At 41.2% G+C, this 23,479-nt stretch overlaps 1 long non-coding RNA gene across 1 annotated transcript; it reads right to left on the reverse strand.

Annotated features, from left to right (window-relative positions):
• Positions 1–4,878: 4,878 nt before the first annotated feature.
• Positions 4,879–20,017, reverse strand: LOC121142412. Its single transcript, XR_005879430.1, has 5 exons — positions 19,875–20,017; positions 10,996–11,516; positions 8,608–8,630; positions 7,611–7,708; positions 4,879–5,699 (listed from the first exon to the last, which is right to left on the reverse strand). It is a non-coding gene; the product is annotated as an uncharacterized LOC121142412 (long non-coding RNA).
• Positions 20,018–23,479: the final 3,462 nt, after the last annotated feature.

Raw genomic sequence — 23,479 nt, forward strand, 5'->3', positions numbered from 1 at the left:
AACTGAAAGATCCCAGTCCTTCAAAGGTGAGTGTGAACAATGATGAAATGACCAGAGGTACTCTTCAACAGTGAGATAACCTTTACACAGAAATATTTACTTCCCCAGAATGATGTCTAGGTAATCACATTGTAATCTTATTTAATTAGGTGGTCATTTTACAAACAGAAATGAATACCAATATCATGTTGTATGTAATTCTGGCAGAAAAGAGAGTATCAGTTATTCATTGAGGCATAAGGAATGGCAAATTAAGGATAGTCTAATTCAAATTAAGTGTACCCATTAATGGATATATTTGGTTATTTTCCTTTAAACATTTTAGCAATTGATTTCTTATACTACAGTATAGTCTTTAAAAATTTTATTAGTTTATTTTTTTACATTCCAATCCCAGTTCCCCCTCCCTCTTCTCCCATTTCCCCCACTCCCCCTTACCTCCCATCTGCTCTTTGGAGAGGGTAAGGCCTCCCCTAGGCAGTCTGCTAAGTCTGTCCCATCATCTCTTTGAGGCAGAACCAAGGTACCCCTCCACCCGCCACACTCCTGTGTCTAGGCTGAGCAAGGTATCTCCATATAGAATGGGCTCCACTAAGTCAGTTTGTACATCAGGTGTTAGATCTTGGAGTCACTACCAGTGGCCTCATATATTGTCCCAGCTGCACCATTGTCACCTATATAAAAGGAGTCCAGTTTGGTCTTAATGCAGGTTCCTCATTTGTCAGACCTGAGTCAGTGATCTCTCACTAGCTTGGGTCAGCTGATTCTATGGGTTTCCCCTTCATTGTTTTGTCTCCTTTGTTCATATTATCTCTCCTCCCTCACTTCAATTGTTGTAGTTGTGGATTTCTGCCTCTGCTTCCATCTATTCCTGGAAGAGGGTTCTAGCTTCTCAGGGGTTATGGATTGTAGGCTGGGTATCTTTTGCTTCATATCTGGTATTCACTTATGAGTGAGTACATACTATATTTGTCTTTCTTATTATGCATTATCTCACTCAGGATGGTTTATTCCAGTTCTGTCCATTTCCTGCAAGTTTTAGTATGTCATTGTTTCTTACTGCTAAGTAGTAAGTACTCCATTGTGTAAATATACCACATTTTCTTTATCCATTCTTCAGTTGAGGGGCATCGAGGTTGCTTCCAAGATCTGGCCATTATGATAATGTTGCTCTGAACATAGTTGAGCAAATGTTCTTGTGGAGTGAATGTTCTTCCTTTGGGTATATGCCCAATAGTGGTACTGCGGGGTCTTGAGGTAGGTTGATCCCTAATTTCTTTTTTTTTCCCTTGGGACAGGGTTTCTCTCTGGCTTGGAGGCTGTCCTGAAACTAGCTCTTGTAGACGAGGCTGGCCTCAAACTCACAGATATCCTCCTGCCTCTGCCTCCTGAGTGCTGGGACTAAAGGCATGCTCCACCACTACCTGACTTGATTCCTAATTCCTGATAAATCACCATACGGTTTCCACAGAGGCTGTACAAGTTTGCACTCCCACCAGCAATGGAAGAGTGTTCCCCTTTTTCCATATTGTCTCCAGCATAAGCTGTCATTGGTGTTTTTGATCTTAGCCATTCTGATGAGTGTAAGATGGAATCTCAGAGTTGTTTTGATATGCATTTCCCTGATGACTTAAGTATCTTTGCATCTTTTGAGATTGTTCTGCTGAGAATTCTCTGTTTAGGTCTGTATTGGATTATTTGGTTGCTTGGCGTCTAGTTCTTGAACTCTTTCTTTGCATATTTTGGAGATCAGGCTTCTGTCAGATGTGGGGTTGATGAAGATCTTTTCCCATTCTGTAGGGAGGTTGGTGAAGACCTTCCCCATTCTTGTTGACTCTTTTTTCTTTACAGAAGCTTCTCAATTTCAAGAGGTCCCATTTATTAATTGTTGTTCTCGGTTCCTGTGCTATTGGTGTTCTATTTAGGAAGTAGTCTCCTGTGCCTGTGTGTTCAAATGTATTTCCCACTTTCTCTTCTATGAGGTTCAGTGTGGATGAATTTATATTGAGGTCTTTGATCCATTTGGACTTGAGTTTTTTTGTGCATGGTGGTAGACATGGATCTATTGGCATTCTTCTACATGTTGAAGATAGTTATACCAGCATCATTTGTTGAATATGTTTTCTTTTTTCCATTTTATATTTTTAGATTTGTCTTGTCAAAAATTAGGTGTTCATAGGTGTGTTATTAATAGGTGTGTCATAGGTTATTAATATCAGGGTCTTCAATTTGATTCCATTGATCTACTTGTCTGTTTTTATGCCAATATGAAGCTGGTTTTATTTTTTTACTATAACTCTATAATAGAGCTTAAAGTCAGGGATGGTAATGATGCCAGATGATCCTTTATTTTATCTGTATAATCTATAGTTTTAAAATACACAAGATAGAGTGCACACAAGCCGGGCGTTGGTGGCGCACGCCTTTAATCCCAGCATTCGGGAAGCAGAGGCAGGCGGATCTCTGTGAGTTCGAGGCCAGCCTGGCCTACAGAGCGAGTTCCAGGACAGCCTCCAAAGCCACAGAGAAACCCTGTCTCGAAAAACCAAAAAAAAAAAAAAAGATAGAGTGCTCACTAGTAATTCCAACTCTAAAAACATAGAGAAGTGAGGACTGCCATTGAGTTTGAGGACATCCTTGCCAGTCAAGGATAAATTGCAAAACCTTGTTTAAAAGGGACTGAAAAAGAAAAATCATAAAGTAACTAAACAAAGCCACGCATCATGAGCAATGAAATAGAACAAAATTGAGACAGAGTCTGAATCCCTCTTGTAGATCTAAAAGTCAACTGTAAGCTCCCAGGGAATGAGTATCAAGAACCAGAGGTTAAAGGAGCACAATTACTACCACGGATACACTTCTAAAGTGTATTTAGCTCTTCCTGTAGTATAAATATGATTGATTACATGGAAATCATAACACCATTATGAAAACCATCACTGCCCACATCTAAGAAATGACTTTTTATTAAGACCCATGAGAAGTGTTTGCTGTCACTGCGATACACACATCTTCTTTTTGCCACATTTAATAAAAGTCTCCTGCCAGAAGTAGGATGAGGCTCCCTTCTTGACATCATCTACAAATCATAAAACTTTTCATCATGCTATTCTGTTATTGTGGAAATCCTTGACTTTGATGTGTCTGAGCCACATTTAATCCCTAGTCTTATCCTGTTTTTAAAATCCAAGAAGATTCCAGGACTTCTCTTACCTGAGAAATGTAAATTGTGATTTCAACTAAAATGTTGACTCTTCCCACAGGACAAGTTTTCTTTTGAGAAAAAAAAAAAAAAACTCCGTCCCTTGCAGGACAAACTTATTTAATGTCATGAGAAGATCCAGCTTCAGACCTCACCATCAAGATCTATCTGTAGATTTTCTTGGATGCTATACTGCTTTCTGGAGATCACAGAGTTGCATCTCAGGGAAATATTACTGGGCGTTGGTAGTGAGGGACTCTTTGGACTGGGCTGTGGGAGTCTGTATAGATTCCTCACTTAGGAACAGAAACCTATGTGTTGGATGTATGGTTGCACTTCTTGTGTGTGTGAATGAGGGTAATCATTCCAATCTCACCACATGGCCATTTATCCATCTCTATATAGAGAAGCCAGTGAGCCAGGTTGGTGCTCTCCTTGATTGTGACGATGGATGTTTAAGTTTCCTGGATGTTGCCAGGAGTTCCCTAATATACAAGTTTCCTCCTGGAACCATCAGTTTCCCTGCCCAACCTTTCTTCTGCACTGACAATATAATATGAAGGTATAGTATAGCATTTTAGTATTTTAAGCATTTCCTGCTGTAATGTTACATCCTTTATTGCTGTTAAATATTAAAATACTATTAAATGAAGAGTATGGTTGACTTGTTGCTTTTCATCTGTCCTCTACATATTCCACAAGGAGCACTTTCTTTCTTAGTGGTTTTTGTTTTTTGAGACAGGGTTTCTCTGTATTGCTTTGGAGGCTGTCCTGGAACTCACTCTGTAGACCAGGCTGGCCTCGAACTCACAGAGATCCGCCTGTGTTTGCCTTCCAAGTGCTCTGGCTCTTAGTGGTTTTATCTTGTTTTGTTTGTTCAAACTTGTCAGAGTTACTCATTAGGACAAAGGCTAAAGCCCTTAGTTCACTGCAAGAGTCCTTTTTAATTAAGCATGCTGAGGACCCTCAGTTGAATTATAGCACTATAAAAATAGCATATAGCTGTCTATGTGTGTGTATACATATATTCATCCATGGATACATCCAGCTGTATAACATTTTTCTATCTTATTGGTGCCAGTCAGGAATACAGATGTCCTGGCTATTTTTATTTCATCTTGATGCATGCTACAGCCATCTGAGGAAGGGAACCCTCTTTGAAAAAAAAAAATACCTCTATAATGCTCTGGCCAGCAGGGCACAATGAAGGTCGAGCCTACAGGAACCTGGAATGAAAGGGACAAGAGACACAAAGAATGGACAGCAAGCAGGCTCTCTGATCAAGCTGCAATTTTTTACTTTCTCACAAGGATTTTTATAGTGGTTTGTGGGAACAATAGACCTTGGCCAGAGACCCACTTCCCCATCAGCCTGGGAGCAGGCAGCTGTGAGACAATGTTTACTGAAAACATGTTTACTGAAAACAATCCAGTGCCCTAAGAAATGTTTACCGGAGCTATACATTCCTGATAAGGGCTTGCTCACTGAAACACCCTGACTTTCCAATGGCTAGCCACCTCTTCCTGCCCCCTGCTGCTACTGCCGAATCTAGTGTCAGGGATATAACCACCAGCCAGGAGGAGGAAGTGTATATGTGTGTGTGTGTGTGTGTGTGTGTGTGTGTGTGTGTATGTGTGTGTGAGAAGCTTTTCTGGAGGGAAGCGTTTCTTGGGAAGTTCTCTTGAGCCTTCTTGGGGAGCATAAAGTTTTCTTAACACAACCGACTGGTCTCTTTGTCATCGATCCCGACACCCTCACCACATTCTCGGATACAGGCTGCGCGATGGCAGTGGTTGAAGCAGGAAACTTGGGAGAGGGGAGAAGGGAGGGTAGGTGGGAGAGGTTGAAGCAGGGAGCTTGGTCTTGGCAGGATGTGTTCCAAGGACACAAGTCTGTGGCAAGGGGAGTCTGGACTGCAGGCCAGGTGGCAGAGGAGTGGGAGACCCTGGATTGCAGGCCTTGAAAGTATGCTGTACAGGAAGATAAGCAGACACATAGACTTAGAAACTTAATTGTGTTAGTCTCTAAGAATACAGTAGGAATGTGAAGATGGCTTTTATTAAGCTAGCCTTATTTAGTACCTTCTACAGATGACAATATTTACAAGAGGTCCTATATACCAATGATCGCTCCTGGCATCTCCTTCCTATTCATATCAATACTGACAGTCGTCGATTGAAGGGGAGAGCAGAGGCCTAACCCCCAGAAATCATGAGGTACTTTTATTGGGCACCATTATTCACTTGACTTGGTGGCATAGCATCCAATAGGATCAGCAGAGGCCTAACCCCCAGAAATCATGAGGTACTTTTATTGGGCACCATTATTCACTTGACTTGGTGGCATAGCATCCAATAGGATCAGCAGAGGCCTAACCCCCAGAAATCATGAGGTACTTTTATTGGGCACCATTATTCACTTGACTTGGTGGCATAGCATCCAATAGGATCCACAGATGGACTCTTCACATAGATTCATCTTGTAGTAAAAATGTGCACTGTGGGAAGAGACAACATTCTTTATTATTATTTTATGTATCTTTTATTTCTATTTTTAACTTAATCATAGTTTACATACCAATCCCAGTTCCTTCCCCCTTGTCCTTCCACTCCCCCCACTATCTCCCCATCTCACCCTCCTGTCCACACCCAGAGAGGGTGAGGCCACCCATTGGGAATCATCAAAGTCTGTCACATTATTTGGGGCAGGACCAAGGTCCTCCCCCTGTATGTAGGCTGAGCAAAGTATCCCTCCAAAGGGAATAGGCTCCAAAACACCCAGTTCACACACTAGGGATGAACACTGGTTCCTCTGCCAGCAGCCCCATAAATTGCACAAGCCCCTCCCCCCACTGTCACCCACATTCAAGAGTCCTAGTTCTGTCTTATACTGATTCCCAGCTGTCAATCTGGAGTCAGTGAGGTCCCACTAGCTCAGGTCAGCTGTTTCTGTGGGTTTCCCCAACATTGTCTTGACCCCTTTGCTCATATTTTCTTTCCTCCCTCTCTAAAACTGGTCTCCAGGAGTTCAGCCCAGTGCTTAGCTGTGAATCTCTGCTTCTGCTTCCATCAGTTATGGGAGGAAGGCTCTAGGATGACAGTTAATGTAGTCATCAATCTGATTATAGGGAAGGGTAGTTAAAGTAGCCTCTCCACTGTTGCTTAGATTTAGTTGGGTTCAACCTTGTGGACTCCTGGGAGTTTCCCTAGTGCCAGGTTTCTCGTTAACCTCATAATGGCTCCCTCTGTCATGGTACCTCTTTCCTGGCTCTCCCTCTCTATCCTTTCCCCAAGTGACCTTCCTGAACTTTCCATTCTCTGTTGGGGGAGAGGGAAGAGTAATAGGAGACTGGGGAGGGGAGAAGAGGAGGGGAAAGAGAGTCAACTTTATAATTAAAATGCCATTTACATTTCTCAGGTGAGACAAGTCCTAGAGTCTTCTTGGATTTTCAAACAGGATAAGACTAGGGGTTAACTGTGGCTTAGATACATCTAGTCAAGGATTTCCACAAGAAACAGAGTGGTAGCATGATGGAAGCGTTTCTCAAACTTTGTAGATGCTGTAAAGGAGGGAGCCTCAGCTCTAGTGACTTTTAATCTCACCTGGCAAAGGGAAGATGTGTGTATTACAGTGAGGGCAAACACTGTTCTCATGGGTCTACGTAAAAAATGATTCCTAAGATGTGAGTGAGGAGTCATCGCTTTCACACTGGTGTGATTTCCATGTAATTAATCCTATTTATACTATAGGAAGAGCTAAATATGCTTTAGAAGTGTGTCCCTGGTGGTAATTGTCCTCCTTTAACCTCTGGTTCCTGATACTCTTTCCCTGGGAGGTTGCAGTTGACATTTAGATCTAGGACAGGGTCTCATGTCTTATCAATTTGTTTTATTTTTTTCATTGCTCATGTCACATGGCTTTGTCTGTTTAGTGATTTTATGATTTTTCTTTTTCATTTTTTTTAAAGATACAGTCTTGTTATTTATCCCTGACTAGTATGGAACTCACTATGTTGACCAGAATGTTCTCAAACTCATTGGCAGTCTTCCTTTATGCTTATTATGTTGGAATTGCAAGTGTGTACCACTATATATTGTTTTTTTATTAATCTAAGAGTGTAATAAATTATAAGAACATAGCTGCTAAAACATTTTGGGGAAAGTAATGAAATATTTCTATTACTGAGTACACTTAATTGGAATTAGACAGTCCTTAATTTGTCATTCCTTATGTCCCCACAGAAACATGATATTCATGCTTGTTTGTATCTAAAGTTACCATGCGATTAAATAAGATTACAATGTGACTTACTTAGACATGTGTCTGGGGAGTTAAAACATTTGTTTTTGCAAAGGTTATCTCACTGTTGAAGAGTACCTCTGGTAATTTCATCATTGTTCATACTCACCTTGTTAGTAGTTGCACCATTCTGCCACTTCAGTGATGGGTAGGGCGCTGAGTTCTGGTTTTGTAGTCTGGGGCATGCTCAACTGCACTGACACACTCCTGCAAGAGATGACATTGATCTTCCTATTGCTAAAGACATCTTCACAGTGATTAGGAAAAACCTCATTCCAGGTTCAGCAAAATGGCTCAGGGATGAATCCCTTTCTACATAAGCCTGACAACTTGAGTTTAATCCTTGGAACCCATGGTGAAGGAGACTGTCTCCTGAAAGTTGTTCCCACCTACAATTTCTCACACACAATTACCACAAATCAAATTAAAAAGAAACAAACATTTATCTGAACATGTTTCAGAGTACATGTTTTCTGTTATCATAGTGAGCCCCCATGATCAGGAGACACTATAATTTCCTCCTTGATGCTCATTCTGAAGCCCTTCCTGCTACCAACCTGTTTCTTAGTGTTTCCTGCCCCTGTCTTTTGCTACCAGGAATATACAGCCAATGGCCCTCGGGGGTTATGTTTTTAAAACTGGAAAGTTTAGCATCAGGCTTCATTATATACACTTCTTCACTATTATGTAAAAATAAAGGCACTTTCTTGTTAAGGAGAAGAGAAATCATATCCATGAAAAATAATCTCAAACATATCATATACGAACATCAGAATATTTTCTGTATAAAGTATATCTGCACTTCGCTAAGGCAGCTTTGTCAATTTTATACCATATTTCAGGATATCATGTCTTCCTGATATATGTACATACATATATTTAAACATTTTAAAGATTTATTCCTTTATTACACATATAGAGTTCTGTCTGCATGTCTGCCTGAAGACCAGAAGAGGGTACTAGATCTCATTACAAACGGTTGTGAACCACCATGTGGCTGCTGGGAATTGAACCCAGGACCTCTGGAAGAGCAGTCAGTGCTCTTAACTGCTGAGCCATCTCTCCAGCTCTGGGATATCATGCCTTGCACTGATGAATAAACTCACCTTTGGAATATGTCATGCAAATTCTGCAAAGAAAATAAGAAAAACTTAGATTTCTGAAGGAATGACCTAAAATATCTGTCTATACATTTCATATGAATGTCACTTTCCATCACACCTATCCACCCTGAAAATATATATTTATGTCTCAGGATAATGCCAAGGAGACAGATTAACAAGAATTCAAATTCTTGATGAAATCAGACCATGAAAGTAAAATTTGAGAAGGACATGGGTAATGATTGTATATTGCTTTAGAACCCCCACCTCTTTGCAAGAGTGACATTCCCTGAGATTGTCCTCAAAGCACAGGGATAGGATACTTTCACTAAGGGCACTTCAAAAGTATGACCTCGCCCCTGCATAGTGCCTGATGCTTGTAAATTCAGAATTGTCAGGTTAGAGGGGTATGGGACCTGAGGATTATTGTCAGTTGGAGGCTACCATGCACCACAGAATAGAACTCTGGCCCAAAATCCCAAACTCCTAACGAACTCTCAAAAACACAGATTTCAGACAGAAGAAATTAAGGAACAGCTTTCTTTCAAATTGTGCTCAATATCCATTAGAGGTAATGGAGTGCTGGAGACAGCAACCACTGAATTCCCAGTTACAGAGAAAACTACAAAAGCATAAATTAGACATATTCCTTGAGAAATTATAAATTCAGAAAGCTTGGTCTTTCAAGATTACTCCTGATAAGGAAACCCCCTATTATGAAAGCAGGGAATACTGAAAGCAATCTCAGTACAACAATCACCAGGTGGATCCTGACAATAAAGTATCTCCTGCACTCCTCCATGCTCACCTACAGCTGTCCCAAGGATGGTTTCGGGACACTGCCATCAGCTCTGGGCATTTCTCTTAGTTGATTGGTCTTTTGGACCATCATGGCTTCACTTCCCTGAGTCTCTCTACAACACACTGACTTTCATGCATCATAAACGCAATGTGCTGCTCGTCCTCTTCCCAGGGAACTGTGTGCCATGACCTATACTCTGTCCTGATCATTTTTTTCCGAAATCAAGTAGTTCTGAATAAAAAGGGACATTCTCAGTCACACTGACAATGTATTTTATCCTTCTCATCGCACACTTCTATGCCTAAATTTGACAAATGACTTCTGTCACTGTCATACATTGACTGTGATTTAATCTCCTCACTTTTCAGAATATGTAAATTCTTTGGTTTCATTATTTTCTTCTTTATTGATGACACAGGCTATCAAACCCTGAGCATTTTCACCTATATAAGAGACCCAGAGGTGCCTGAAGAAAAGGTATTGATTGACAATTCATGTGTTTACTCAAATGTGAACCTCTGCAGGTAGTCATCGGAATTCATGGTGCAGTCGTAGAATCTAATCCAGTGTGCTGAACTGTAAGTAATTCACTCATTAGTCTCAGACTCCTCTGCCACACAGACAGATCATTCTTTCCACATGCAGAATTATATGTTACACTTAGAATGAGAAGCCAGCAAAAAAATGTTTCCTAGTATCACACCTAATGCCTTATGTTTAACTCTTGAATGACAAACTTTGAAAAATATCTGCCTCATCCAGATTTTAAGCATGAATCTCCTACTAACTCTGCACTGAATTATCATACTATCCTCTGCTTCTAGATTATCCTGATTTTCTTGGATCTTCTCCTATAGAGATGCTATTTGTTTTAGAAGTATCTCCTGTAAGAAACAATGAATATCAACTCTTGATTAATAGACACACTATTGAGCCACAAATGCAATTACTTTAATGAAAGTAGAATGATCAATTTTCTTTCTTTTCTTTTTTCTTTTTTTGGTTTTACGAGACAGGGTTTCTCTGTTTTGGAGGCTGTCGGTCCAGCCTGGCCTCGAACTCACAGAGATCCGCCTGCCTCTGCCTCCCGAGTGCTGGGATTAAAGGCGTGTGCCACCAACGCCCGGCTCTCAATTTTCTTTTTTTACTTTTGGTAACTATAAAATTTGGATTATAGAACATAGAACCATAAAACACAGCATACCCATTTGTTTAGGTAAAGTGATTAATAATTATGACTAATGTCTGGGTAATTTGCATAATATTGGGATTCCCAGATGCTTCTCTCTAGCTGACTACAATGTATTTTTCTAATTTAGTCTCCAGCCACAGACACTTTCAAAACATATGAATGTAGTTATTTCCTTTTCCAGTAACCTGGGGATAATGTATCACAAAGTAGAAATGATTTTTACACCGTAAGTCTCCCAAAGGATGTTTCTATTCACAGTCACCCTTTCTTCATTAGCTGTTAATAAAGTGCCAGTATCCCCAAAACAGCGGCTTCCTCATAATCAGGACAAGCATCTTGCTGTGGTCTGCTAAGCCTCCCTCTTCAGCTTTCACATTCTCTCTCAAGTATCACTTACCATTTAGTCCTCAGGAGCTGCTCCAATGGGACTGTGTGAACACTGTGCTCATGGGAGACAGAGCAGCGTTCACAGAGGTAGATCCTGTTCTCCACAAGAAGATCTGGTTGATCTTCTTGTGGGTTTTCTTGTGGGTTACACACTCATGCTCTTGGAGCTCAGGGTCTCCAAGAGCCTGGCTTGTATGGCAAGGCAATGGACACCCAACTTCTTCAGAAAAGTGTTGGTTCTGAGGTCTTCTTCCTGCCATGGTGTCCTACACATAGGGCAATGGGCAGGTACTTGGATGTCTTTCTAGGACAGGTTGAGGCAGGCCCGGCAGAAGCTGTGGCCACAGCTTATGGTGCCTGGGTCTATGAGGCAGCCCAAGCAGAAGAAGCAGGTCAGTTTCTTCTGGAAGGCTTGGGAGATGCCTACCTTCCATTTTCAAAGGAAGAAAAGCAGAATTGCAAGCAAGAGACGCACAAATTTGATTCAAACTGTGATACAGTCCTGTGTATGGCAAGGCAGGCTTCATTTTCCTATGATCAAAAAAAAAAGATCGAGATAAGTATAGGATTGCAGTTGCTGATATTTCCTGTTTCACTATAGACAGAAACATGTGTTGTTCTGAAGACATTGTGTGCCCTACCATTAGCATCTTTTTGGAGACCCCATCCAAATTAGTACTTTGACCAAGGACTGTATACTCTGGAGTGTTCAAACTCATTCATGTCCACACATTGGCTTTTCACTACAGACATTTGTAGGTTAAACAGCTCCTTCTTTTGTTGTCTATCCAAGAAAACGCTCTCTACTTCTAGTAAATGTTTTGCTTTGATTTCTGATTTTACCATCTTACTTGTTCACATCCCACATTCTCACCCCTTGACACATGAAGGCAGTATTTATTATTTGTCCTCTTTCTGCTGCAAATACCTAACAAGAAAAATAATTTATATTGACTCATAATTCAAGGGTATTTCCATTGTGGTGGGGAAGAAATTTTGGCAGGACCTTGGGATATCTGGTATCATGGCATCCAAAATCAGGAAGCAGAAAGCAAGGAATACTTACTGCTCAGCGTTTTTCCTTTTTTTCCAAGGTTAAAACTTCAATACATGGAATAGTGAAATCATCTCCTAAGCATTTAGTGTGGATCTTTCCAACTTTAGGGAACCTACCCCAAATAATCCTTCACAGTCATACCCAGGGCTTTCCATGTCTATCCTAAACCTGTAGAGTTTAATACCAGGGAGCACTCTGTGGAAACTTGTTTGCTTACTAATGATACAATTCATGGCTTACCTTTATGGGATGAATCCTTGTTCCTTGTAGAGCTAATTCTAATTGGTTTTAATAATAAAATCCCTGAGTCAGATAAAGGGTTAATGCTGGAAGATCAGAGAAGCAGAGCAGCCAGCCAATACTTCTTACCTCTACTGTATACCCAGACAAAAGGGGCGATCCTCAGACTAAATGCTCTGAGTTCCATCCCTCTTGCCTTATATTCCTCTCTCCACCCAGCCATTTGAGTCCTGTCTCCACCTGTCGAGTTCTGGGATTAAAGGAGTGTGATCACTAGTGCTGGGATCAAAGGCATGAATATTATTTCTTTTTTAGACTTATTTAGTCTCCTGTAGCCCAGGGCAGCCTTGAACTCACAGAGATCTGTCTACCTCTATCTCCTGAGTGCTAGGATTAAAAGTGTTTGCCAGCATTTTCTGGGCTTTAAGACTAACTAGTGTGGCTATCTCTACAAGTCTGATATTCAGACGAGCATTATCTGCTACAGCAAAAAAATATATCATCACCAATCCTAGAGGCATAAATAAGGTTCTCATGATGATTTGAGACTGGATATCTATTCCCTTTCTCCTTGAGTATCTACACAGATAAAAAAATCTTGATTTGATTGATGCAAATATGTTCCAAATACCTTAAGCTGCAGAGTCTGAGGCAAATGGAGTCAACGGTTTTAGCTTGGAATCATGTGTACCTCAAAACCAGTATTAATTCTCATTGTCAAGATTACTTTAGAAAAGGGATTATCATCCCAATGCTGCCTTTCTTACTTACAGGATTGTCCTCCTTTGATACTTTTTCTCTGCATGAGATACATCATTCCAAAATAATTTACAGGCACACAGAAATAGCCAAAATTGATCACAGAAATGAAAATTATGCCAGAATTTAACCATATCTACTTTCATGTACATAATAGTATGGTTAGTTTTCTCTAACTTAGTCCCATGTAGACCTCCAACCTCATATATCAATCAGTAGCAAGCATAGCCACTTCTTCCAAGATGGTAAGCTACTATCAAGCAGTATTTCATACTTAGTTTCATACTGTGTATCTTCCTATACTTTACAACAGAGAAATACGAAGAAAAACTAAATCTTGAATTTTTGCTTTTATACATATTCATATAAAATATCCCTAGATTCTTGTAATTTTTAATCCATTCAAGGCATTTAATTTTATATATTATATGTGTACACTTAATTTAGAGGTAGTGATCCCTTTTGTTGCTCTGAATTAAATAGAAAAATGCTCTAACAATATTTTAAGAATTTAAACATGATCAAATTTGAAAAGTAGCAGGTAAATACCTCTGAGCATAGTATACCAGGGCAATGAAAGGGTGAATATGGATGATCAAAAATTATCTGTAGCTGTAACTCACATTACATTTTCAAAAGGATGACCAAATGGGATCACAATCCTTTTAGATGAATAGCAAAATGTCACTTCTAAAAAGAAACCTCCATTTGGTAATGAGCTGAAAGTTCCTGTAAAGTGTGCACTCGCCCAAGGAATTGTCTCTGGCCTCAGCAGTGTTTAACAGGGAAACAACAACATCAGCTCAGCTCTGGGATCCAATCCTCAATGTCTGGAGGTGGTTGATCTAGCAGTCTACCCGCCTGACCTTATGGAAACACTCTGTCTGGTCTAGAGAAGAATGAACCAGGCTGGCCTCTGGAGTGCCCTTTTGTAGTCTCTAAAGATCATGCCCACTTGCTCCAATGCTGCTTTTACTAATGCTCCCAATAGGGGAGCTCCCGTAAATAGCAGTCTTCTAAATGTGCAGAAGATTGAATTAACTCTGTGGCCAATCTCCACAAGCAAATCTCCCCACAAGGTTTCCTAAGTTACTGCTTAGCTGGGTGTGATCACTCATACCTTTAATCCTACAGCCTAGGAACTGGTCTGCTGAAGCTTGGGGAGTTTTAGTGCAAGGCCAGCCTAGGATATACATAATACCTTGTTAAAGAAAGGGCTAGTACTTTTCCTACAATATTTTATTGTATATAGATATTTTGCACTGTGCTTATATCCTCTTCTTGATAATTTAACAAACAACAATGTTGACAATCTTTAATTTTAGCAAATATTAATGAAACCTACCACAGACCCAGCAACTCCACTCTTAGGCATATATCCAAAAGATGCCCATTCATACAACAACGATGTCTGTTCCACTATGTTCATAGCAGCATTATTTGTAATAGCCAGAACTTGGAAGCAACCTAGATGTCCCTCAACCGAAGAGTGGATAGAGAAAATGTGGTACATTTACACAATGGAGTACTATTCAGCAGAAAAACCAATGGAATCCTGAGATTCACAGGCAAATGGATGACACTAGAAGAAACCATCCTGAGTGAGGTAACCCAGTCACAAAAAGAGAAACATGGCATGTACTCTCTCATATATGGATTTTAGACATAGATCTGGGGAGTGCCAGCCTACAATGCCATGGCCAGAGAGTCTGGGAAACAGAAACTTCATTTAGTGGCTGATCGAAGAAGAGGCAGACTCCCTAGGTTAAGCACTGAGCTGAACTCAAGAAAGCCAGTAACAGAGAGGGAGGACTGATGACCAAAGGGATTAAGACTGGGCTGGTTTAACCCCCAGAAACAGCTGACCAGACAAAGGTTAACTCTTGAATCCCAGGCATCAGCCTGGGAATCCAGCATGGGACTGATCAAGACCCCCCTGAATGTGAGTGTCAGTGAGGAGGCCTAGGGAATCTATTGAGCCTTGGGCAGCAGATCAGTACCCATCCGGAGTATACACACGGACTTTGGACTCCCATCCAACAATGTGAGGTGCACTCTCACCCTGAACTCTTGGGGAAGGGTCTAGGCCCTGCCTTATATGAAATGACAGACTATGGACACCCCATGGAGGGCCTCACCCTCCCTGGGGAAATGAGGGGATAATGGGGGGACTGGGGGGAGGGCACAGGAGGAGGGGAGGGAAAGGGAGAGGGACCGGGAACTGACTTGTGAAGCAACCTTGCTTCTTATCTAAATTTAAACTGAAAAATAAATAAAAAAATAAAATTCTTAATAGCTCTTTGACATTTTGTAGAACATGTTTTGATCATATTCACCTCACCTTCAACTCCTTCCATACCAATCCTCTTTCCCTACACACTCACCTTTCAGCTCTTAAAAAAAAATCCATTCCATGTATATCATTCTGTTTCAGTTCCAATAGTGTATAGTGACATTAGAGATCAAGAACTCTTCCATCTGCAGCTGTCTATTGTTCAAATCACACAGCCAGAGAACTGGGTGGTAATTTGGATGTGAAGCAGTTCAGAACCTGCAACATTTTCATCCAAAGACTGGATTATCTCTGTGTAGCCTTGGCTTTCCTGGGACTAGTTCTGTAGATCAGGCTAGCCTGGAACTCACAGAGATCCACCTGCCTCTGACTCTGAAGTGCTGGGAGTAAAGTGTGCCCCACCACCAGGCAAAACCTGCAGTATCTGACAGGGACAGTTGATTGCTTTGCACCTGGATGCCTCCTTTTATCCTATCTTTTGAGCATGTTGTTAGTTGAAGTAACATTACATCATTTTCTCCTTCTAGTCTTTTTTTTTTTACACATCCTTTTTCTAGGCTGAATCAGAAGGTATGTCCAAGATTTAAGGTGGATCCTCACACATCAAAAGATCAGGATTTAGTGGGTCTGTTCACTTCAAATTATTCAATCAAGAAAATATACTCAAGAAAAATCATAGCTTCCTGGGTTAATTCCACCTATAGCCAAATTGACAGCCAAGAATAATCACAACAAGGGCTGATCTGTGCATATTATGTGTTAATTACCCAGGTAAGAAGGATTTAACCTCAGCACAATCATTTCCTCTACTTACAATCCATATCAACTGTTGGATATTTATAAAAAAATATGTTAGGACACCTTCCTGGTGAAAAAGCTAAAAATATTGAAATGGTTATAGCCCCTAGGTTTACATTCAAGAGAGTCTGTCTCCCTATTTGGTTTGGATACAATTGATTGAGTACCTATTGGAATATCTTAGATATTGATTCTCATTTAATTGGTTGTGACAAGCTCCCAGAGACAATACAAAATTTGGCTTTATTCTACATGATCTAAGGTGGTCATATGCTGGAATTGAAAGAAGTAAACTAAACTCAAAGACTTCACTTCTAATAATTCACACTAGGGAGAAATTGTATAAATGTGGCAAAGCCGTAAGTTCCCATTCAATTCTTATTATTTATACTAGAGAGAAATTATATAAATGTAAAGGTTATGGAAAAGTCTTGAATACAAATCCAGTCCCATAGCCTCTAGTTCTTGTGTTGTGAACAAAACTCTAGGACAACCTTCCTCTTAGACTTAGTAAGTACCTGGATACTGTGTTTGATAAAAAAACCACCTCCAAGAGACAGAGAAACCACAGAATGCTCCCTCCCAGCACCAACCAGTGAAACAGGCTACCTGAAAGTAACAGACAAAGCCATAGAAACCACTAATGCTCCCATCTGTAGCCAAAAATACAATAAAAAATACTAACAAACCAGTTGCCCTGACTCTGAGAAATTCCCCTAGTTGTTCCCCAAATGTCAACCAATCAGAATCTTACCTATACCTAACTGATGTAATTCTGTGATTTTTTTTCCTTTAAATTCTGGCAATAGACAAGGTATTTGGCTCCCTCTGGAGGCTACTGCTTCAGCCTGCTAGATGAAGTCTCTGCCAACAGGATTAAACAATAAAGCATGTGTTTGCTGTTTGGTGAGTGTGTCTCCTTGTTAGTCTCTGGGGGTCGTCGAGACTTGGGCACAACAAAATGAAATTAGAGGCCCTGAGGAACTCAGTCTTATCTACAGGTAATATAGATGGGAGAAAGTATTTGGGATTTGCTGTGTAGTGTCAGGAAGGAAGTAGTGTAATATCCTTTCACAGTTTCAAAGTTCTTCCCCAGTTTCAGTGTTGCAAATTTCCATGTCCATTCCCTTATTCCATGTTCCACTTTCAAAACACTGGGCAACTATGAGTGTTGGTGTGATTAGTAACATTCCTTCCACAGTTGATGGGTTTAGAATCTTGAGGAGACACACTTCAGGGCATGTCTGTGAAAGTGGACTGAAGATCTTCTGTCATTGAGGGCAGCACCATGCCATGGGCTGGTGTAGAGCACTGAGTTAAAAGGGGTAAAACTATGACATCAAATGAGCACAAGCATTCATCTTTCACTGATCCTAACTACAGATGAAAAGTGACCTGCTGGTGCACCCACCCATGACCATGATGGATTATGTCTCTGCAACTGAGCAAAACCCACCTCAGTTGCTTTTGTAAGGACAAGATCCAAAGTAACCAATAAGTTGGTGTAGTTTTAAATTTCTTGTCACTTACTCTTCTCAGATGGCTTACACTGGCATGTGAAAACTGGACAGGAAATAATAGCCAAGTCTTCATTTTACAGATCAAAGTCAAGGAGGTAATTATGTTTAATGGACATCCATGCTGCATCTATGGAAATAACCAAGTCCACCCAGTGAACTCTTTCTTACACCAAGACACACCCTTTGGAAATTGGTATGTGAAAACTTACCTGAAATGGGAATGTGGCCAAAGACTAGAAGGCATATCCTTCCTGTATTATACTCACAGTCCAGGCCAAAGGTGTGGCCTTTGATTATCTAACTGGTTAGTTTGAATTAGCAGTTGCAGACTAATTGAACTTAGTCTTTACCTAGCATAGTCGTGTCCAGGAATACTTAAACTAATTTATATCTCATAGAACACCAATGATTTATAGGTTGTTGGACATATTCCATTTCCAATTTTGCAAATTTGTCCTAACATTTAACTCTCTATTTGTTTATGATCAACCCAGTACCAGTGCTATTCAATGTGGACATGACATATTGCTGGTTATATTGTGAAAAGTAAAAAATACATCAGATAATATCTTTTATATATTAATTTTATATATACACTGATGGGATATGCCATTCTATAAATCTGTCTCTTATTGGTTGTTGAATAAAGCACTGTTGGCCAATAGGGAAGCAAGACAGGTGGGACTAGGAGTCGAGGAGGACTCTGGGAAAGAGAAACACAGGGAGCCACGATGTAGCCGCCATAGGGGTAAGAAGTTTGGACCCTTTCTCTAGTAAGAGAAATATGTAGATTAACAATTATGAGTAAATACTTAAGTCAGAGATAGCCAGTAAGAAACCAAGCAAACTGCTTCATAATTAATATAGCCTCCCGTGTGTTTATTTGGGACTGATGCGGCTCTGGAACCAGGCTGGCGGGAAGGCTTTACCCAACAATACACAAATGTTCTCTTGCATATTTTGAAAGTTGCACACACTTTTTGTAAGCTTGCTGAGACAAGGACTTGGCATGTAGTCTGAATTTATCTTAAAATCTCCTACCTCACCCCCCAGATTGCAAGGATTACAGGCATGTGACACCATACCTCCCAGGAAGTATATGTTATCAATTTTGTGCACCTTGCTGTGCCCAGTCCAAACTACCTATAGGATGAGTCTTGATGGGGAAAAGATATAAACCAGCATGTGGCATCACCAGAAGGAGATAGCAGGCCCAAATGATAAGTAAGCAAATAAAAGGTAGTCCATGCTGGTCTGAACCATATACCTTAAATCTCCTTGTTGGAAACCACAACTGTGACAGAGTTTAAGTTACATTCAGGTATACAGTCATCAAATTATTTTAATCTTAAGGGTTGTGATCATTCCCCTAAGGTTGGAATTCTTGGCCTAAACTCATAAAGGGTATGCGTGTAATCTCAACATTGGAGACGTTGATTTAGGAGGTTTGAGAGTTAGAGACCAGATTATGCCGGGTTGCAGACCATCTTGAGCTACGTAGTTTGATCCTGCATAAAAAAATTAATGAAACAACAAAACCCAACACAGAACACACACATACACACACATACTCACACACACACACAGAGACACACACATACACAAAACAAATATCATGTGCAACCTATTTCTATGTTGCGATGTTCTCTAGCTAAAACACAAATATTTTGGGAAGTAGGAACACATAAAGTCTTATTTATCATGTAATTGTTGCTATAAACAAATTACGAGTCTTATAGTTAAGGTTTCTATTGTTTTGATGAAACACCATGACCAAAAGGGTTCATTTTGCTCCAGTTCTAGTTCATCATCAAAAGAGTGAGGGCAGGAACTCAAACAGGGTAAGAATCTGGAAGCAAGAGGTGATTCAGAGGCCATGGAGGGGTGCTGCTTATTGTCTTGGCTTGCTGCTTCTTCTTTCTTATAGAACCCAGAACCATCTGTGAAGGAGGCACCACCCATGATAGGCTTGGTTCTCCTCTATCAATCACTATGAAAATGTCCTACATCTTGACCTTGTGGAAGTATTCTCTCAGTTGAAGTTCCTACCTTTCAAGTAGCTCTAGCTTGTGTGACAAGTTGACAAAATGAATCAACACATCTAGGCTTTTCTTCCAGCATGTTTGGGACGACAGAGAGAAAGAGCTGGCAAGCACTGCCTTGCTGGGTTTGGGATTCTAAAGAGGATGAGAAAAGAGTAAAGCAGGAGTCCTGGATCTTACCAGCGGTCTTAAAGGTGATGAAGCTGTTTTCCTGGAATACATGTTGTAGAAAAAGTAGGTTCTGGGGTCACGGGGTCATTCTAATAATTGGTTAATACTTATCAGCCTCCAGCTATTGATGGTCACCATTTATACAAGATACTTCAAGCCTATAAACAGAGGAGAAACAAAGTGTTATTTCAGTAGAGATGAGACTCTGCAGTGGTTTAATAGCCCTGCCTAGGCTGCCCAACCATCATAGTCTGAGAACATCTATTTCACGAGGACTCTGCTATGTGCATGGTCCCCTTGGCCTGGGATGCATTTTTCCAAAATGTGGCCCCATCTCCTGTGTGTCTCTGTTCCTCTATCAATGCCTGAAGTAACTCATATCTGAAGAAGCCCCTGGCAAGGCAGAGTTATGGTTTCTGAACTGGATGCCATTACAGACCTTTGGGACCTTACTATCTCAAAGTGCAAAGAGTTCTTGGACAATTGCTCTTCTCTCTCTAGCAAGTTTCCTCTCCCCTGTAAAAGGTGTTACTGAATGTGGACTGGTCAGGTTTCTCATCTCTCAGCCTCAACTCTCCACCCCTTTCTCTCAATGCCACTCATATATGCTTTTGATACAAGTACCCCAACATACAGTTCATAGGGAACTGCATGGCCTGACCTATGCATTTACCTTCCATGCTCATGTCCCGAGTCCTGCCTAGTTTTATGTTAAGCTGACACAATTTAAAGTCATCTGGGAGGAGGGAGGATCATTTGAGAATTTGCACACACAAGACTAGGTTGCAGGCAAGCTTGTAGGGCATTTTCTTCATTAGTGACTGATGGAGGAGAGCCCATTCCATTGTGGGTGGTGCCATCCATAGGCTGGTGATCCTGGGTTCTACGAGAAAGTTGGCTGTACAAGCCATGAGGAGCAAACCAGGAAGCGGCATTCCTCTGTGCCGTCTTCAACGGTGCTGCCTCCAGTTTCCTGTACTGAAGGTCACAGACAGGCTAAGAGGAGGATAGGTGAATGCTGCCACAAAGATGCTGGATTCATTATAAAAATGGAGTAGTCTGACATAGCCTCTCCTATATCAAAGTCTCTACTCCCAATATCCCCTGACAACCCAACAGGCCTTTGGTACAGCAATTCTTTATCCTGGTGAAGCTCTGCTATCAAGTGAACTGGAGGATTGACTGTTTGGCTCTGTCTTTATTTCTCTGTCCTCCTGCCCCCCTTGCTTTTAATCTCATGAAGCCTCTGGATGTGCAGTACTCACTGGGGCGACGCTGGAGGCTTTTATCAATAGTAGCGCCTCCTCCTCCTCCTCCTCCTCTTCTTCCTTTTGCTAACTGTGTCTTCATCTGGAGATTTAGGTGGAGCTACGTACAATACATTCAGCACTAGGGAGAGACAGGAAGAGGTTCAGAATAGGGAAGGAGATGTGGAACAAAGCTATGGGACATTGTTGTCTTTCTGTCAAGGATCAAGTTGACCATCCTCGGTGAGTGACTGCTGCCACGTATGCCATCTTCCATGCTATCAGCATTGTTCGGGACAATTTTCTATAGGCTGTTTTAGTGTTTGTTTGTAACTTCTGGATGTCCCCTTTGGGTCTCCCTTCACATCACAAACAAAGCTCTGCTTGCTAACTGTATTGTGCTTAGCATCCCTGCTCACACACTGTTCAGCTCCCATGTTTTCCTCAGCTAGGCAAGAACAAACTTTCACCTCTTTTCCACAAGGAAATATGTGCGTCAGATGATCTGTTAAGACTCAAGTGTGTTTTACTGGGCATGTCCCTAAGTATGTGCCATTGTATACAGTTCCAGTTTGGATTTTGACTGTCACATTAACTTTGTAAAGGATTCAGGTGAGTTCACATTTCAAGGGAAGTGGAAGACAACTGAATACACTTAGGCACAAAACAGGAATGAATCCAGAAAATCAAGTTCAGGTTTGGTCACAAGAGGTGGGCAATACAACCCAGATTGCTGAATCAGGAACAAGGTAGTAGGGCACAGGTTTATGGATGACTGGGCATGAAGTGCTGAGACCATTTCCCTCAGGAAATAGGGAAGAGGGTGGAGAAGGCTCTGGGTAAGGGACAGAAGAGTGGTGAATAATGTGTGCAGTGAAGTGGGCTCTATGTCTATGGACATATTGATTAGAAAGGAGTCCCTGAGTTTATACAAGGCAGAACCAATGGATTAGAAGTAGAGGAATGCAGGGCATGCAGACGTACTTGCAATGAAGACAAACCCTCATCCTACTGCAAGGGCTGCCTAGAAGACACTCGGGGAACATAGTGTCCTTTGACTCACTCTAGATCATCAGAGACAGGTAAGAACTACACTAAGCATGAAGCACATAGAAGTCCCAGATAGCTCAGAGGACAGAGCACACAGGCAGATGTGGCAAGGTGATCTGATGAGAGGGTAGGAAAGTGAGGTTCAGACATAGAGAGGACAAGCTAGAGAACACACGGGAGAAAATACAAATGGCCATGTAGTGTGGAACTATTAAGCTTCACAAAATAGGGATGTCCAATGTTATTTTATTGAGGGAGAAATTACTTATGTGAGAAGCCAAGAAAGTTGAGAACCAAAAGTGGGCGTGCTGCTCTCTGGAAAGCAACCAGAACCCAAAGAGAGAATGCATCTCCTCCCCCCTAGCTCTTTTGTCTCCTGTAGGTTCTATGTACCTGAGACCACACCCAAATGGGGGCGTGGTCAGTGCTAAGGGTATGCAGATCTTTCCCTACAGCCCTGCACCTTAAATCCTAGGATTTAAATGTGTACCCATTATGAATGGGGAATATCTGAAAATGAGGCCATAGCTGGACTAGAGAGTACCAGACCCATCCTCAAGTATTAGGTCAGAAGCTCCAAGACAGGTGTCAATGTGTCCTTTGACTCATTTGGCTTCAAGTAAGTGAGCAGCACAGGCTGGAAATGAGTTCATATACATCCTTCCCTCTGTTCTCATCCCCAATGACATCTTGCCCACATGACAGAGTAGGCCCAGAATGCAATGCAGTTACCTACCAGGAAAGAGCGTACTTGAAAATTTCCGCAGCTCCCAGTCCTGTACCTCAGAAGCATCTGGAAGAAAGTAAACAGAGTGACTTATTCATTTCTGCCTATAGAAGACACAGCCACATTAGCTCACATCAGATCAGCCTTAGTTTTCCATTGGTTCCCTGATTCTTACAGAAGGTGCTGCAGTAAGGCCAGACAACTCACTCTGCCACCCCCCCCCCCACAGAGTTCCCTTTGTGGAAAGAACTGAATAGAAACATGGAGGTATAGCTCCAAGCCCTGCAGGGCCAGCCAGAAGAGGATTTGCTTCTTCTGCAATATAGGGTCCACACTACTAGTCCCTTGTACTCAGGTTCTTGACATTGACTATAGAGAGTTGTGCTCTACTGTCAGTTCCTCCTGTCACAACTCACCAATCAAAAGTGATCATCAGATGAACTCCCCTTTCCAGAATACCTCACAGTACACACAATTTCCAAGGAGAGCTACTAATTACAACCAAAGGCTAGGAGTATTGGCAGTGACAGAGGCAAGAAGGATGCGTGTTCTGCTAAAGACCATATTTTTATTTTTAACTTCATTTAATC

The sequence above is a fragment of the Mesocricetus auratus genome, unplaced genomic scaffold (assembly GCF_017639785.1).
Source record: "Mesocricetus auratus isolate SY011 unplaced genomic scaffold, BCM_Maur_2.0 Super-Scaffold_100009, whole genome shotgun sequence".
NCBI lineage: Eukaryota > Metazoa > Chordata > Mammalia > Rodentia > Cricetidae > Mesocricetus > Mesocricetus auratus.